The sequence below is a fragment of the Sinocyclocheilus grahami genome, unplaced genomic scaffold (assembly GCF_001515645.1).
Source record: "Sinocyclocheilus grahami isolate Dianchi unplaced genomic scaffold, SAMN03320097.WGS_v1.1 scaffold259.1, whole genome shotgun sequence".
NCBI lineage: Eukaryota > Metazoa > Chordata > Actinopteri > Cypriniformes > Cyprinidae > Sinocyclocheilus > Sinocyclocheilus grahami.
In genome coordinates, this window is record NW_015505438.1 from 845534 (window position 1) to 851446 (window position 5913).

Genomic DNA, 5913 nt, shown 5'->3' on the forward strand with positions numbered 1-5913 from the left:
GACACACACGCACACACACACACACACACACACACACACACACACACAGGCCAGCAGTAGATGATGATGGTGAGTGGAAGTGTGTGATTTCTGCAGTACTGTCGCCCCCACACGGTGAAAATAACACATTGACAATGTAAGCAAAAGTGGAAAGAATATTATATTATATTATATAAATCCCCACAAAAATAATATAATATAATTAATATTTATTAATTAAATATTTAATAATTAATACAACACAATTTTGTTAAATACGTGACTGAAACAAAGGTTTAGATTTTTTTATCAGACATTTATATTTTTGACATGATCTTATCTTATCTTATATTACCTTATCTTATATTATATAAATCCCCACAAAATAATTATAATATATAAAATAATATAATATATAATTATGTGTATTTATTTAATTAATTAATATTTGATTAAATTTCACAATTTAATTAATATTAATATTTAATTAATATTTATATGAAATCACAATTTAATTAATATTAAAATCAAATTAAAGTTTTGCGGTTTTTAGTCCAAGTCTGTTAGCTCTCAGGTCATCGTTATGCAAATATATTGCTTGCTAATAAGTGACTAAATTAACTGTAAGCATGGCTGACCTGTATGTTCTCTGTCGCGTGACTTACTAACAAAAACCGCAAAAAAATGATTGGTTAGTGTTGTTTAATAAACACAGTTTAACCCCATATAAGCACTTTAACACTTTAAAATAGTAGCCTGCCTAACGGTTCTCCATCATAATTTATTCTTATATAATATAATATAATATAATTATGTGAAAATATAGCTGACTTTTAAAAAAATCATGTTTTGTTTATTACTGGGCTTTAGAAAGCTATAACAACCATTTGATATTTACAAATAAATATATAATAAAATGATACATTTTTAGATATATGCATTATCATTGTGAGCATATTAAGGCCTATGAATGCCTTTCACAGTAAACAAGTGAAGATGAAATGCCAGAAGACAATATTATTAGAGATTGCTCTTTCATAGCACAAGAGACTTGAGGGAAGTCTTCTTGATGCTATTTTGTTTCTCATAAAACTCCTCAAAATATAGACACAAATAAGTCAATTGTTGACATGAAACTGAATTTGGTATCTTGACAAATCTGAACCGTTTTTGACTTCTCTTCTGAAACTCATGAGAACTCCTGTGGAGTACTTTCTTTTACTCTTTCTCCCATTATTTATTTCTTTATTTTCTAAGGCAAAACGTTTGAGAAGCACTGAGACTTAAGCAAAAGTCTCAATTTGATCTCCCTCCTAATCGAATTGCTGTCTAAGAAACCAGCTGAGTTATTAGAAGATATAATTCCTGATACTTGTTTGATAATTGTTGTAAGAATCTCAAATGTGAATCAATAAAACTGAAAATAAACAAAAATCAACAGAAACAGAATTGAGTTGTAGCTTCAGTCTGTGGCCAGCAGAGGACCCAACTTCACCACATCTGAGCTCTCTTCAGTAATTACATCGTCAGCATTCATCCTATTGTGTGCACACAGAACATGAAGTAATATTGAATGCAAAATGATGGAAGGGTTTGAAGATGTCAGTTTCTACATTCTGGTGTCTTTTAATCTGATATATATATATATATATATACACAAAACAAAAGCATGTATTGATGTCATACCTGTAATCAAATGAGGCACTAAACCAGTTGTTTTAATTTGTCTCTGTATATTGTGTGTAGCTATCTTTCTTTCATGTTTAGAGACGTAGGGATGATCTGAAAAATGTTATGACCCCATTAAAATCAAATTAAAGTTTTGTGGTTTTTAGTCCAAGTCTGTTAGCTCTCAGGTCATCGTTATGCAAATATATTGCTAATAAGTGACTAAATTAACCACAAAAAAAAAGATTGGTTAGTGTTGTTTAATAAGCACAGTTTAACCCCATATAAGCACTTTAACACTTTAAAATAGTAGCCTGCGTGAGGCTACTGATGGTTAGCCTGGTATGATGGTTCTCCATCATAATTTATTTATTACGTTTCAATTTGGAGTCTTTTTTGGAAGAAATTAATACTTTTGTTTAGCAAGGATGCACTAAATTGATAAAAAGTGACAGTAAAGACTTTTGCATCGTTTGAAAAATAAATCTATGAAAATTATAAATAAATGCAAAGAATGCAACTTTAACACGGCTACTAATAAGAAATGTTTCTTAAGCACCAAATCAGCATATTGATTTCTGAAGGATCACGTGACACTGAAGACTGGAGTAATGATGCCTATAAGTCAGCTTTGCCATCACAAGAAGAAAAAAAAAAATCATAAAATATATTGCAATAGAAATCAGTCCTTTTAAATTGTAATAACATTTCACAATAATATTGTTTCCCTATGTTTTAAAACAAATAAATGCAGCCTTGGTGAGCATAAGAGACCTCTTTCAAAAATGTTAACAAAATTCATACCAACCCCAAACTTTTTGAATGTTTCATTATTCTATCTTTGAATCTGACACTCCTCAGTTCTTGGCCTCATGGGACAGAAAAGTTCTCATTGGTTGCACACTGAAGCATTTTTTTTGCATACTATATAGGAAGTATGCGTACTATTTCATTTAAAAATACATCAAGGAAATGATATTCATTAGTCTCAACCATAATGCTCACTCAGTCATTACTTCTCATGATATCAGATGGGTACAGAATACAGCTGTCTATAAAGATAAGTGAATATTTATACTCCCCTTTTGCTTAAAGAGTGCAATAACTTTGCATCTGCCAGGAAAGAGCTTTAAATTGCTATTATAACTTGTAAGTTGTTTTTGAAAAGCACTGCTTGTGGTTTAATGAGCCACTGTCCTCGGCTCCACTTTGAAAGACAGATAAGACGTTGATACTCAAAGGTTGCCTGCTTCCACTGCAGTGGGGATATGTCTGTCAAAGCAAATAGACAGCTGGCCTGTACCTCTCATCCATCAAGCACTGCCACGTCCACTTTGCACATCTTGATAACAGGGGAATTAACAGCAAGCCCAGAGATCAATGCATTATTTAGGAGGCAGTGTGCTGATTGGTGATGAAAATGAATGAAGAGCCCGTTCTCTCTGCCCCCGTTTTCTACGGCGTCCCTCAGATACCTTCTCGCAAATCCTGTAGAGAATGTAAAAACACCCTTTCGGATGGAGAAATTACAGTGCGTTTTTTAACTAATTCTGTTTTTGATGCATGATCAGTAAGCTAACCCATGAGCAGGGGATCTTAAATATCTTAAAACACGGTTTATGCAAGTATTATGAAGGTAAATTTAAGACTCTTAGGAACTTTTTTAAACCAAAAAAAGAAAAGAAAAAAGGAATCAATCAAAGGGAACACAATATGTTCTCTACACGTAGATGTTGAAACAGAACATAATGAGTTAACAGTGAATTTTGAAAATACAACTTAAAAAAAAAAAAAAAGTAGCTTAATTAAAATATGGAAATAACTTTTACTGTACACTGTAAAAAAAAATCCATAAAATATACGGTAAAAAACCGGCAGCTGTGGTTGCCAGAATTTTACCGTAAAAAATTTAATTTTTAACTTAAATTTACAGTTAAATACTGATATAATGTTAATATACCAACCTATTTAAGTACTGAAATCTGTTTTGTACCTTTGTAATACACTGATAACCACCGAATGCAGGTGGTGATGAGAAAGTCACATGATGAACCAAAGCCCATCACAAGCAGCTTTTAGATAATAACATATATAGAAGGTGCACAGTGTCATTCACACAAACACTAAACACCAGAATGGTAACACACATGAAACTGAAATAATGCAATAAACATTCATTTAACAACATTAGGTGTAACACACAACCCTAATATACAAAACTGATAAGAAAAAACTAAGAAGAAACATAGTTATTTCAACAAAAAAACATAAAATCATAATAGTAACGCAGGGAATTCTGGGAATGTCAATTTACGGCCATTAACTGTAAATTATACGGTCTTTTTCACTTCCAAAAACGGTATACTACCGTAAAATTAATGTCCAATACATGTAATGTCCAATACAGTTTTTCACCTTATATAGTAGGGGAATTTACCGTTAACCATTTAACAGGTTTTTACTGTAGCATTTTTACAGTCTTTTACCGTTAAATTCACGGTCATTTTTTACAGTGTACCTTCTGATCACACTGCACAAAGTAATGTTCTTCCTCTGTATCTTCGTCTTGTTTTTCAGTGCAAATGGATACAAAATTCTTAAATTAAGATAGATGCCAAAATTACATGAGAAGTCTTGATTTATGAAAAGTGCATTTATGTGAATGATTTCACTATTTATTATTTAAGTGAATTTATGATTTAAAAAAAAATTATCTCCCAATAGGCTCAGAAAAATCAACTTCATTCAAAGGGAAAACAAGTTTTCATATCCCATTGACAGATATTTGTTAATGTTTCAAGCATAAATTCACTTGTATTCAATTTCTCAAAAAAAAAAAACAAGTCGTCAGATGTTCATTTTGCATCTTGATTCAAGGATGTTTGTACAGTAAGACAAAAATACTGATAAAGATATTCATTATTTCTGTAACTTTCTTCTGCTGAACACAAAAGATGATATTTTGAATATTTCTGATCCCCATTGATTTCCATAATATTTTTTCATGCTATGGAAGTCAATGGAGACAAGTTTGGTTGCCCACATTCTTCAAAATATCTTATTTCATGTTCAACAGAAGAAAAACAATTTGACGTTAAATAAATGATGACAGAACTTTGGGTGAACTATCCCTTCAAGGCCTTAATTTGTGGAAGTGCAAATTAAGACTTTTTAAGAGCAGCGGAAACCCTTTAAAACCAGTTTGCATGTCAGATTGTGTTTGTCAGCCACTTCTAAATATATACATCTACAACAGCTTTCAGATGCACATTGCTGAAATGCACCAAAATGACCTTTACCTCCCATCAGAACACAGACCGATGACACTTCAGGTGTCCTTTGTCCTGGGTTAAAACCAGGACACACGCCGCCCTTACTGTCACTTTGTCGAGAGCGCTGTGCATCGAACAGCACGTCTTCTTTGACCTTAAGGAATGACCCTACGGTGATGGTCCTAAATGGGCTTTTCCCACGAGGGGCTGGAGAGATGAAAGGCTGTGTTCTTAAAGAGAGATTAAACAGGATTTGATAGGCAGAGCTGAACAGTTCTCCTTTGACAACTCTGGGAAAGACAGAGAGCAGGGAAACAGATCCACGGGGCAGCTCATTTACAGAGAAGCACGCAGGGCAAGAATGCAGGTCTACGGTCCTGCTTTAGCTTTTTGGATACTGATAATAATGACAAGACCCTCAAAAAGTACATCTAGATATAGTTCTAGTCACCAAGTCTTTTGTGTCTCACCACTGCAAACATGTTTACCTGGCTGACTTAATAAAAAAACTTACCTGTGCTTATTGTTGTATAAAATTATGGAAGCACTTCCTAAAACTGATTTATATGTGCTGCATTTCTCTTTCTGAATTACTGCATGTCTAAAAGTGAATGTTTGTTGTCATTTCAAGTACATAGTTAGAAACCATTAGAATCAGAATGAGCTTTATTGCTAAGTATGCTTTCACATACAAGGAATTGTCTTAGTGACAGAATCTTCCAGTGCTTCTATTTCCCTTTTTTCCTAAACTAAGACACTTTTCAGAATTTCTTGGTTTTGTCCCCCTTTTTGTCAGTGCAACATAATTCGCTTTATTATATTCGTTGCTTTATTATTAGTAACCTAAAAATGGTGCACATATTTATATTTTAGTTTCAGATTTTATATAATTATTTATATTTCCTAATTTCACATCATAAATCTTTTTATTATTTCAATATTTTTTATATTTATGTCAAGTAGTGATATAGTGACCTAAAATAGTGCAGATATT